The 13,807-nt window shown below is 33.4% G+C and overlaps 1 protein-coding gene across 1 annotated transcript in view; it reads right to left on the bottom strand.

Annotated features, from left to right (window-relative positions):
- LOC113515352 (uncharacterized) overlaps nucleotides 1-11,975 on the bottom strand; it is a 76,746-nt gene extending 64,771 nt beyond the window's left edge. The window contains exons 1-2 of the mRNA XM_026899521.3: nucleotides 11,716-11,975; nucleotides 2,550-2,607 (exon numbers count right to left, since the gene is read on the bottom strand). The gene's annotated coding sequence lies outside the window, so the exon portion shown is untranslated. The remainder of the gene's footprint in view (nucleotides 1-2,549; nucleotides 2,608-11,715) is intronic.
- Between the last annotated feature and the right edge of the window lie 1,832 nt (nucleotides 11,976-13,807).

Raw genomic sequence — 13,807 nt, 5'->3', positions numbered from 1 at the left:
AAAAGGTATCATCAATTTGAACAATTCCTCAGAACACTGCCCATGATAAACTACTATGCAAAACTATGCAATATGCGAGAACTACTGAACTAAATTGTATGCAGTTTTAACATTTGTGTTCCTAAAGATCTAACCTAAAATCTAGTACACGTTTTATTTCAGTATGCTATCTAGAAGTTGTCTATTTAATTGATTCTTCTACTTACTACGAGTACTATTGATATCCACGCATAGGAAGTAACAGGGGAGAAGCTAGTTAGCTATATTTTTTATTGTGTGTTGCAAGAAATAATATTTTTTTTATCATGAAAACTGTTAACAAGTATACGGTTTGATAGAAGCGATAACCGACTACATCTTTATAGATCGGTATTGTTTATAGTCTTAAGAATTTCTAAAGTTGAATATTTTGAATTCTTCTATTTTATAATTCTAATCTTCTATTTTCTTTCGGAGAAGCTTGTATGCCTTGTGTATGTCTGTTGTCGTATTGTATGAAATTCGGCAATCATATTACATTTAAACTAGTAGGTAACAAGTGAAAAAATATATACAAAGTATAACTAATGCTTAATTTAAACTGTACAAAATAACAGGACGTTTTATAATTAACAAGTTAGGGTTGTACCAACCTACTAGATTATTTATCGAAATATCAACTTACATAAGGTACGCTTGTATCTATATTAATGGTAGCCCTATTGTCTTTGATGATAAATTATTAAAGCATCATGTTAAACCTGTTAATGCAAATTGTAAAAAAGTAATTCATTCAATTCTTGTATTACTTATTGGTTTCTCGGAAGTATATGGAATTCTTATTACTTTGGGATGAGAGCTCATTTTATGAAATTTTCGAAACGAATAATCTTTGATGGTAATATAACAATGCTTATATTAGCCTTCGCATACAGACCGGTTTCCTAGTCCCGTAACCTAATCCAATATCCGGTTTTATTATCGCATAAAGTAACGGTAGATCCGGCAGATCTAAACTCTTGTCTGAATTCATCAATTGTTATTTGTATTATAACACTGAAATTGATTTTAAATTGCCAATCTCTATCTATAAAAACTGCAATTTTATGTTATAGTGAATCACTATTCTGAAGACTAATATGAACTAACCTTATTAATTTAGTTCATATTGGTCATATATAAATTTAGTTTAAATTTATATACAATGGCGTTAGAATCATTTAAAATTTTGTAAATTAAGTAGGTAGTGCGTACATAAGGTAATTAAATAATAGGAATAGTAATGGAAATTACTATTTTACTTGCCTGATAATGTTAAACCTTAGATTAAATTAAAACGTATTGTTTTATCTCTTAATACCTTTAGGTTTATTGAAAGAATATCGCTAGTCTGAAAGAAATCCAAAACTGGTAAACTATAATTATTACGTTTAATTGTTTCAACTACAGTTTGTATTATAACTTTATAACATAAATGCCATGCTTTGTTTAAGGCTTTAATAAGTAACAATGTATAAAAAAGCATTAAGAATCCAATATGTATTTTGAACAAAGGCGTATTCTTAAATTATAACTGGACAAAGAAATCGTTGTGAGGCTGAATAATAGTCTAAATGTTAGCTATAATTATTATTAGAACCCTAGGAAGGCGAATCAAAAAATATTATTATAGTTAAAATATACCACTGACAACTCTCTCTTTAAAATCTAAAAAAAGTTTAGGCCAAACGTTAGTCTAAATACCTGTGGCAAATGGCTACAGCATTTAAAATCAAAAGATTTGTGATGTGCTCATTAAAATTCAGATTAGACCGTAAGCTTCCCGTTCCAGGCACTCTTCTGGTTGACGTTCGAGCGGGTGGTCGTGTGAGTCGCAGTGTCACATATTATTGTTTATTATTTCCAACACCTACCTACCATACCAGCAGGACAGCACAGGAATAGTCTAATGTCGCTTTTTTATAACCCAAACCTGATTGAGATTTAAGATATTCAAATTTCTAGACATTATACCTATCATCATTATTATTATATCAGCCGTTAGCTGTCCACTGCTGAACGTAGGCCTTCCCCGGTAGTTGCCACGCTTGGCAGGTAGGTTGGCAACCGCACTTAGATTTTGGTGATGTTTTAATAGGGAAGTATACCTATCATGATCGTTATATCAGCTATTATATGCCCACTGCTTAAGCTCTGTTATACCTCCACCATAGACTGTCATAAGGACAGGATACGGTTCTAAGCCACCTGCATCCACTGACTTCCTGCAATGCCTATGACGTCGTCACTCCATCTAGTGGAGTTCGTCCTACACTGCGTTAGCCCGTAAAGGTTCGCCCCTCAAAAACCTTTCTTCTCCATCGGTTGTCGGTTCTTCGAGCTATGTGACCAATCCATTTTCACTTCAGCTTGCTTATCCTTCGGGCTATGTCGGTCTCTTTGGTTCTTTAGCGGATATTCTCTTTTCAGATTCTGTCACAACGCAAAGAAACTCTGAGTCTTCTCCATAGCTCGCTGAGATGCCTATCATATAACGTAATAATTATGCAATAAATAATAATACAACTTACTTTGTTATTAATAACACGACGATATTATGTACATTTCGATGTCCTTGAATCCTTGATCCTGTAACAAACGATAATCGTTCAATAATCATTTAAATTTATTAATTAATTATAACAGTTTGCTTGAAAATGGGCTCGGCACGAGATGTTTTCTCAGAATTCTCAAAACAGTACAAGAGAAACCTTTTCAGTAATGTTAAAGTTTGTGGTCTTTATGCTTCCGGATTTTAGATACCCAACGAGTCGTACTTCGTTTATATGTACAAGAATATTTATTATTCTGTACGTAGGCAAAATACTGTAAGATTTTCATCCGAAACTTATTTAAAATTTAATCGCGTAAACAGACACTTTTTGACTTGTTTAATTAGGAAAATAATTTTAAAAGGCCTTAAAGCAATATATTTTATTTATATAAGTATTTTAGACTTAAATTAACATTAACTTAAATTTACATTAATAATTTGTTATTTCTTCAACTAAAAAAAACATAAAAATGTGTAACTGTTTAGGTATTATAGATAATACCTATAGTGTGAAGTATATAACAATATTTTAGTTATATGACTTCCAATAAATGTTTTACAGACGAGAATTGCGTGACGTCATGTTAGACGATGCGTAACAATAGGCGTGCCAATTCCTCAATGAGCAACTGGAGGCAAGCACCGACACTCACGACATGGCCGTCCGTGTTCTGTCGACAAGATGGCGGGCGGTGAAAGTGGACGGTGACCGCAGAACCGTTTGCTCGGTAAATCTTTAGCACAACCTGTTATAAGTAACGTTGAAAGACGTATTGCACCTACAGCGACATGAAGTAATCTAGATAACAATGATTAATCAAGGTTTTCCTGAGTTTGTTATCAGTGAGTAAGAATACCAAAATTCAAATTATAATAGTGCATGAGAAACTTAAACATTGAGATTAGGTAAGTATCTCAAATTTATGTCTATGTATTTCGTAAGCAGTATATCCAGCCAAAAAATCGCAAGATCAAACTGAAACCAAAACTGTTGAATCTTTCTCATTCTAATACTTCATTATTGTGACCAATTACATTTATTTTTATATGATGTATAAACGTGCATCTTTGGCAAGACTGTGAGATATTTTTTGAACAGTGACCGTGATCTGAGTTATTGAGGCCACTGAGTAGTTTTGCAATTGCGCGCGCGCACCCGGAAGTAGAAGTAGCTTAGTGCATACGAAACATAAAACGCGTAACTATATGGGCTTTCATAATCCGGATATTATAAAATAGAAACTGACTATTATAACAATAATTATTAGGTAGATATAACAAAATTATTGTTACAAAATCGTCATCTTGTTGATATAATATTAAGAGTATTATTTGCTCCAATTTTTTTTTTTTTTATTTCTTTAATACTACGAATAACTAAAACAACGTTCAATTCTGAATTCGATCAGAAATTGAGACATTACATAATATTTAAGAGGTCGAGTAGAGTTATTATATTTAAAGTTGTTACAGAATCTCGTGAAAAAACAATAAGTTCAGAAAATACTACATAAAATACTCTTATTAAAAAAGTAATTAACAAAGATAGTATATCTGAATAACAAACCTAGACCCAGTACACGCCAAACGATATATAATTCGATTGGTTGTTCCCATCGCAACAAAGAGGAGATTGAAATTAATAAAGTTAGGTCCCAGTGTAGGGTAGAGCGGCAACGACGCACTCATCCTACCCACATCAAAGGCCCATAATGAAGTTTGTGATAACATTATATGTTAACCATAGCGATGAGTTTATTATAATGTCCCAAGAGCCATGTAATTAGTTTCTGATTACTCTAGAATTCTTATTAATGTTATGAGTGTGAAAATGAGTCGTTTGTCTGTAAGTTACTAGTACCTTAACCACTGTGAAATTTGATATATATATATATATACCAAAAAAAAATTAACATATATATACAGTATGGATGGAGAAGAATATAGATAACTTTTTATTGTGGTCAAGGAATATATCCCAGTGAAACGGATAAAGTCGTAGGTAAACGCTAGTATTTTCATATATAATATGTAACAGATATTTATAATAAAAGAATAGACAAAAATGTAATTGAGTTTACATTTACAAAATAGCGTATGAACAAACACAATGAGCAAGAGGATAATGGAAGTTCCCTAAAAAGCGAAACTAGTTTAAACGTCACATAATAAAATTAATTATTTAGTTAGCACAATGCATCTGATAATTATCAAAGGGTTTGCATATTTAAATATTAAAATTATTGAGAAACGAGAAAAGTTCGATAAATTAACCAAAGTAGATGATGTTAGAAAAGTGTAAAGACATATAAACTTTTTTTATGCTTTTGTCTCTGGTACCTTGCTTGTTATTTTTAATGGAGTGAGGGACGATATGTGAGGATGAATGTAGGTTAGTTAGCCCATCGTGACGAGATCCACAAGAATTAATCACGATTGTTTTCGGGGGGAACGGCGTGGAGGTCAACTCGATAGGGTATATTGCTAGCAATGGAGCTGTCAGATCCTCATTCCTAATAAATCCCTTCCCGTTGTATCTTCCCTGTTGTCTTGATCATATTCTCTACATGCATTTATCTTAACAAAATGTCAACGATACAAATTCAAGCTATAAATTGCAAATTAAAGCAGAATTTACGATACAATTGCTATGCCAGAATCGCGACTCGCGAATTACATCGCGTAAATCAGGCGGACTGAAGCGATCTCGGGTGAATTATGAATCATGGACGCGTGTAAGCCAATCTTGGTCAATTACCGAACGGGTAACCTTGTGTTCGTGAGGATGTGACGTCACCGGCCAAGATGTAACGATGACCGTTTCCTCCTACAACGACTTGTAAATTAACACTATTATATGTGATTTCTCAATGTTTACTTAATTAATTTTTATTCGATGTAGCAAGGCACCAGCCACGAAGATAAAAGAAGTGATAACCGACGGAAAAAAGAAAATTTCTTAATTTAAAAACACGTACAGGAATACGTAGTGTAGTGCGACCTTGATTAGATGCATTCAGGCAGACGACCTCAAATTCAGGAAATCGGTTGATGCATAAGGTTAATGCATAACAATTCATGTATAGCAGTGAATGAAGTAGGCCCAAGCTACGATTATATATTCAAGAGGAAACAATGACTAACTGAAATGTTTTTCTCCATAGGAATGGCCACGTGGTGATTTTTTATAATTCTAACAAATTGTTTTATTTGTAGAAACTATTTCTGGAGCTTCAGCTTGACATTTATATTCACTATAGATATCAGAAGAAATTGGGAAAATTTTTAGTGCATGTCATATTAAAAATATTACTTTCTAGTCACAGTTGTTTTTACTGTATAGAAATAACATAAAACTATGTCAAGGAAAATTATTGTTAAATTATTAAAATTAAAAATATTTGCTATATCCATAATCATGTAAAATCAACACTGTTTAGACTGAATCAATGCAAGAATAACGAACAATTGTTTGCAAATGCAGTTAAAACGAATGAATGGTCTTACAATGCCCGTAAAATTCTCTTTTGTTGCACGGTAAAGGACCTGTATAAGGCCATTGACAGCGCTATTCAGATTTGTGACTCCTGAACGATTGACATATATTTTTATTTATTTATTCATTAAAAATAATTACAACATTATAACAGCAAAAGCCAAATCGATGTTATAAACCTAGTGTCCTAACATACAAAATTATAATAAATATATTTAACCCTACTCCAGATATTTCTTAGCCGCTCCTAATATCTTTGGCAGGCTACTACTAAAAATATCAATCATGTTTATAATATTATTTAATAACCATAATTATAAAATCTCCCTTTTTGGGTGAAGCCTATGTTCAGCAGTGGACAGTTAACGACTGATGTGATGAATATATAATTGAAATTAATTTAAACTCTGCTGCTGGTTTTTTCACGTCTCAGATTCGAAACAGTTTGCCAAGCGAAACCTTTGACATTTCGTTTCCACGAAATACATTTGGAGAAAAAAATCAGCTACAGATAGTTAAATTTCATGTAATATATTAGATTATATTTTTATTATCAGACTTATGTATTAGATTTGCTCAAAGGAACTTTATATGACTTAAGTTTTTTTTGTTGCTTCATTCAATCATATTCATATAAGTCTGGCATGCGACTTCTATATTTTTTTAAACACAGGGGGCAAACGAGCTTACGATTCACCTGATGGTAAGTGACTACCTCAGCCTATGAACATCTCCAACATCGGAGAAATTACAAGTGTGCTGCCGGCTTTCTAAAAAGGTATATATAGTTGTATACTTATAAATACAAAATACTCATACAGAATTTTACAAATACTAGGATTTCATAGAATCAAAAATTACCGGTTTTATATGTACCCAGATTTGAAAACAATCTGCTGGTTTTGTTGCTCTATGCATCTATGCTGTGTGTTATGAAGATTTTTCGACAGCTTCACTTATATTTTTTTATACAACTTAGAATGGCAAACAAGCTGACGGCCCACCTGATGGAAAGTGGTAACCGTCGCCTATAGACATGAGCAGTACCATGGACATAACAGAGTATACTGTTTTGCCCATGATACCTCCATGCATTGCCATTCCTGAGGACTCAGGTATTATTCCTCTGTACCCAGTAAATTTACGCCATATCCCACCCTTCAAACCGAAACACAGCCATGCAAACACAACTGCTTCACGGTTGAACCACGAATGGGACAGAGGTACCCAAGCAATCGACTTTTGTACTTGTACTTGCTTAAATCGTAAAATGAAAAAAATAAATAAATAACTAGGATTCTATAGAAATAAATGTAAGAAGATATAAGTTGCTTCGCGGAAAACGATCATTCATTGTGCTAGCAAGTAGTGGATATTGTAATAAATACATATAATAGTATAACGTTGTTTACAATGAATTATTCATTATTGTATTAGTATCCGCCTGCTTTATAGTCTTACAATAAACTACATACAAACCTAGTTCGTTATTTCCAAACCTTCGTGTTTACATTGCGAAATACTTATTCATATCTTTTTACGTATTTTATATTTAAGGAAATTTTATTTTATATGAATGAAAATATATTTATATAGGTAAGTTAATGTCAATACTGTCAATAATTAAATACAAAATTATTTCAGTTGTTCAACGTACGAGTATAAATACGTTGTTACGTTGAAACATATTTTTATCAACTGCGAACGTAAGCAGTAGGTATTTTTAAACATAACATTCATAACAATGATAAAAACATATCTACCTACTTTTAACCGCTGGACCAACTTATATAGATACAGTAATATAGAACACATACACAGAACAGTTAGAAATCGTAAGTAGATAGATCTAAAAATGTCCGATAACCCCTCGACCTCCCGACGTTCATATATTGATGATATGCGCAACCATAGAGACAAAGTCGAGGTCATTAACCCCGGCTATCAGCTGACGACATCGGCCCAACCGCAGGGAAATTATCTTTCACGCTATATTTCGGTCGTTCGCTGCCAACGCCCTTATTACAAGGGCCGATCGGCGATTTACGAACAAAGATCGCTTCGATCAATGTTGGTTATTTATTTCGGCGCAATAAAGAAACCGGCGTCAATAAATATTTAACACAAAACGAAGTGAGATGACCTAAAATTAAATGTTCCACAAGTAATGACCATTTATTTGTAAAATTTAGTTTCGTCAATAGAAGTAAGCAATAAGTTATTATAAATATTTAGAGAAATATTTTATGAATAATACTAATGAATATTTATTAATTAAATGTACTTGAATAACTCGGTTTCAAGGATAAGGTTATGTATTTTGTTATGTTAATCACGAAGCTTGTATACATAGATATTCAATTTATACGATTTTAATTTTAGGCATATAAATACAAGAATCTTTTAATGATCTTTTTCCTATGATAGGCTAATTACAAGAGGGAGACTGTACAAAAGTCGTTTGCTTGGGTACCTCTGTCCCATTCGTGTTTCTACCGTTAAGCAGTTGTGTTTGTATGGTTGTGTTTCGGTTTGAAGGGTGGAATATAGCAGTAAATTTACAGGGTACAGAAGAACCCCTTAATTCTTAGGAATGGCAACGCATGGGATATATCATGGGCCGTCAGCTTGTTTGCCATTCTAAGTTGCATAAAAAAATGCTGTATTTCACTAGCAAAAGTACCATTAATAAATGAGTCACAAGTTTCTGAATGCTCACGTTATTCTGAGTATTTGACCTGTTTCTTGGATGAATTATTTGTTTTTCTTTGCTAATATATTTAATGAAACACAAACTTTCGGATTGGATTTCAAATATTTTAATACTTCTTTACGATTTCCATGGAATTTTTTTCGTCTTGGCGTACATCATAAATGACAGTAGTCTTTTTATTATATTATCGCTCTCAACAAGTATATTATATTTCACAAGTACATAACTGTATGGTTTTCCAATTTTACCATTTATTCTATTATTGTCGAAATTGTAAAAATGTCCCTAAAAACGAATGAAATATAAAGCATATTGCATGCCTATATTTTTTCGAAGGAAATAAGACCTCATCTTTAAATCTAGATTTAAAAGTATTCATGGGTAGTATGTTAATAAATATAGGTACTCTTAGTGACTTTTGGCTTTTTGCTCTTTTGAGGGCAAAGCAATTAACTGAATTGTGACCATTTTGTGTTACTGTGGCCCACTTACGAAATGTAAAAATAATGTTACCTCTTATGTTTTTTTTTTCTTTTGCTTTTTTTGATATATTCTTTTATTTCTTTTTTTGCGTATGTACCAGTATCTGTTGTCAGTAATACAAATAAATTATATATCTATCTATCTATAAAGTTTAAATTTGAAACAACAGATGCATTGACGTAATTGTAATTATTAATTCAAGACATGAATTTAATCGTCATTATGCTTAGGCTTTTTCCTGCTATTTGGGGCCTGTACAACAGGTTTTTAGTTTCCATTCTAATCCTGGTTCAGGCTTTTCATGTGTTACACCACAAACATTAATAATATCCTTTTTTGCTGTCTCTGTGGATATTATTTTAGTTCTTTTTCTTCTGTGTGTATTCATCTGGTGGTCTACCATGAAATGAAATTCCAAATTTTCGGGCTCAATTTCATGTTTTTGTTCGTACCGAAATCGTTCCAGTGAATGGAGCTTAACATTTCATTTATCATAAATTCTATCCTAATTTTAAACGGCATGTATTATGTAATTTTAACATCAAATTTCTGTTTCGTTCGTCCCCGAAATTTCGGAAAATATCTCATCTCATACTTACGCTGTCTTTAATTCCTAGTCCCACTAGTCCTACGTAATGTCGTTACCACAGTAATAGTTGTCATCAGTCTTATTCCAACTGAATACAGACGTTTCTCATCAGTCACGTAAACTGCTGCCGTCTGCCGTGTTTATAAAACAGGACGTGACTTACAACATATTTGTATGCTTTTATAAAAATATTGAGACTTAGGAAGTATTTTTCTATTATAATAATTATTTTCAGCTGCACCACATTCTCCTTCCTTCATTTTCGATTTCTCTATCTTTCTGCAATAATGAGCCCAATTATTTAAAATTAAAGGAAAAATGTGTAATCATACATATGTAGGGCATAATCTTTTTTTATGTTCCATAATGATTTGATAGTGCAATAGTTTAAAATGTTATACCACTGAGGTGGTACGCAAACACATGACCGGTATGATAGTAAGCAGTTGTTACTGTAGCTTATGAACACCTGCAATACTAGGGGCAATACGCGCGTATTGCCGGCTGTTTAATTTTTTTTTAATGTTGATAATGAAGATAGTTGTTTATTGTGTGTGCAGTCAGGTAGAGCGCGCAAATATCGCGACCTACTTCGTTGGCAGCACCATCGCCCCCGCGCGTCGCGCATGGCATCACGATCGCTAAAAATAGCAGCAATGTTGAGAAAGCACCACTATGTGACAGTATACTTGTCTGGCTTACAAATGTTTGCGTATGAGATTCTTCACGATCTAAACAAGGATCTTTAAAGATTTTTTTATGTAAAAACTGTCAATAACAACCGACGTATTTCTAAAGCGGAAATCTGTTGCGAAAGAAACTATTGTTTTGGATTTCTAGATATTTCTTTTCTATTCTTTAAACGGTATAGCTGGAGGGTACTAGTACGCAAATCTTATTATAATCGTATAGTTGGATATCACAGTCATCACTGTAGATGCATGTAGCCGAGCCATATTTGTTCTGGTTCTTGGAACGGATTTTATTAAACATTAGGCAATTTATCAGTTGTCTAGCGTTTGACGTATTAACAAAAAACGTCCATACATGTTTCTCAGTGAAAGTAAAGTATACACACTTCTTCATTCCCTTGCAGTTTTTTTTACTTATAAAGAGTAAACTGCAAATAATCGTGAGACCTGCTCCTTGGTGACCCAACGCTGGTCAGAGATGTTGAAATTTTTCAAGTGGCCACATTCGTACACATTAAAAACCAGTCCTCGTAGGCCTTGGAGCACTTGGCCACTTGCCACGCCCATGTAGACTTGCTGGAGCGCATTATATCACCATCATAGTTCAAAAACACTTCCTAAATAGAAAATAATGGCACCAAAACCATATGTAAATTACAAATCACAATCTGCCATAGCCAGACTTAAAGTTTTTTAACAACATAAGTTTAATTATTTTTAAATAAAATGATAAACAAAGGCCAGATGTTCAACACTCTACGACTGTGGAGTAATAAAGTTGCGTATCAGTGTATTTCCGCATACGTAGCCGCTTTTATCAAGATCGTATGACATTGAAACACGTTATGCTGCTAAGATTTCCTTAGATTAGGGCAATTATCAACTGGCATAAAATTGTATCAACTTAGCAACGATATTGTAGTTTAATTCGTGTTAAAAAAAATAAAACTATGTCTCTGTGAACAAGCAGAGACCGCGACGTCAACTAACGGTACCAAAGTAGTTACGATTCTTTCGCGGACCGTTTGGTTTACCGGCACTCGCACCGATTTCATCTCATTGAATTTTCACTTATTTTCTAGAAAAAATATTTCTTCATAATCACAACACCGCAATCCGGTTTTTGTCCACGTACAAGATCGCTCTCGTCGTACGAGTCTTGGCATTTACCTCACGAGAATCGGAGGGACGACGCCAACTCAGGCACGACGACGTAGCGCGACCAGCCACTACACTGTCACGATACAGCACTACACTATTAACGGTCACGTATATGTCTTCGCACCAAAGTGTTTATCCAGTTTTAAAAAAGATTTTTAATAGTTTTTAGCTTATTCTAGAGAACACACGAATTCAGAGACGGACAGAATCACGATAACAATCGACAACACAACCACTCACGACGACAGCTCGAGGTGAACTGATGAATTCATGAGTACGTATTGGCCCCGGGCGGGTAGAGGGGGAGTGAGGTTTCGTTCTCTCTCGCTGAGACTCGCATGACTCTCGCAATTACGATCGAGTAGGGGACGCGAAGATGGCCGATGAACTCCGAAATCAACCGAGGAATATCCGCTAATCCCGCTACGGTATCACTGGAGATAGGAGGGAGTGAACGTGCACTTGCATGCAAAGAAAAAGCTGCCCACTATTTACGTGGAGCTAATGCTCTACGTCCTTTATAATTATTGTTAATATGCTTCTTGTGCACTGCTTACTCAATAATGGACAACTTTTATTTTACTAGATGTCCCTACATACCAAATTTGTAATTTTAAATCCTGTATCATGCCAACAGTCTAACGTTGAAAATATGGAGGTTAAATAAACAAATTTTTACAAATGATGTGTTAGAAACTCAGGTATTTATCTTATACGGACTTTTTTATTTGACTTCAAAATAATTCCATTATTTGAGAGTTAAGGAGGTAGATAAGTTGCTTATTTTTATCGTCTAGATTTGAAACTATAAGATAATTTTGTACATATTATATGTACCTAAGAATTATTGACTTTTTCATTAGAATAAACGTAAGTAAGTAAGAAGTAAATAAGCTGAGTTTTTTTAATCAACTTATAATGGCAAACAAGCTGTCGGCCCACCTGATGGAAAGTGGTAACCGTCGCCTATAGACATAAGCAGTACCATGAATATAACAGAGTAGGTATACTGTTTCGCCCATGATACCCGATGATATGATGCGTTGCCATTCCTGAGGACTCAGGTGTTATTCTTCTGTACCCTGTAAAATCACGCCATATCCCATCCTTCAAACCGTAACACACAAAGTATTCCTTAAAGACCTTTGTATATCTACAGTGAGTGTAGAAAGTATTCGTACACCTAGGGTTGTAATAAAAAAAATACGAATTTGATAGACTTTCTTTTATTTATCTAATTTAAATCAATACTATTAAATATTTTAACATTCCCGCACTTAGTTTATGATAATTTTTGTTTTTTAATAAAAAAAATTATACAACATAAAAATATTTTTACGTTAACTAAGCAAATAATGACAAACAAAAAGTATTCGTACACTTATAAAATTTGTAAGTAAATGAATATTAAAAAAATATTAATACTTTGTTGGACCACCGTTAGCATTGATGATAGCTTGGAGTCTCTGCGGCATCGAATCAACTAGTTTGAAAATATAAGAAGACGGTATCAATGCCCATTCTTCGCGAAGCGCAATTTTTAGTGTTTCTTTACTCGAAATTGGTCGATTTCGAATTTTATTATCGAGATAATCCCACACATGCTCTATAATATTAATATCAGGTGATTGAGGAGGAATCTCTAGGTATTTTGGAGCGTTGAACAGGATCCATGCTTTAGTATTCCATGCTTTATGTTTAGGGTCATTATCTTGTAAAAATATCCAATTATTGTTAAAACCCATTTGAGCTGCACTAAAGAGAAGATTCTCTTTTAAAATATTAATATACGTTTTGTGATCCCTAATTCCATCAATAAATGCAAGTTTTCCCACCCCAAAAGCACTCATGCAACCCCATACAAATACTGACCCACCACCGTGTTTTACCGTTGGACATAAATTTTCTTTCTTATATTCCATATTAGGTTTTCTCCATACCATATGATGTCCATCCGATTTGAAAATATTATATTTCGATTCATCTGAGTAAATAACAGTTTGCCAAAAATGATTTTTTTCATTAATATATTTTTTTGCGAATTCTAATCTTTTTTTTCTATTAATATAATTTACCCAATACTTTTTACGCGCAGTTCTTC

The sequence above is a fragment of the Galleria mellonella genome, unplaced genomic scaffold (assembly GCF_026898425.1).
Source record: "Galleria mellonella isolate WM207_F2 unplaced genomic scaffold, CSIRO_AGI_GalMel_v1 utg173, whole genome shotgun sequence".
In the NCBI taxonomy this organism is placed as follows: Eukaryota; Metazoa; Arthropoda; class Insecta; order Lepidoptera; family Pyralidae; genus Galleria; species Galleria mellonella.
This window is presented reverse-complemented; position numbering and strand designations above follow the sequence as displayed.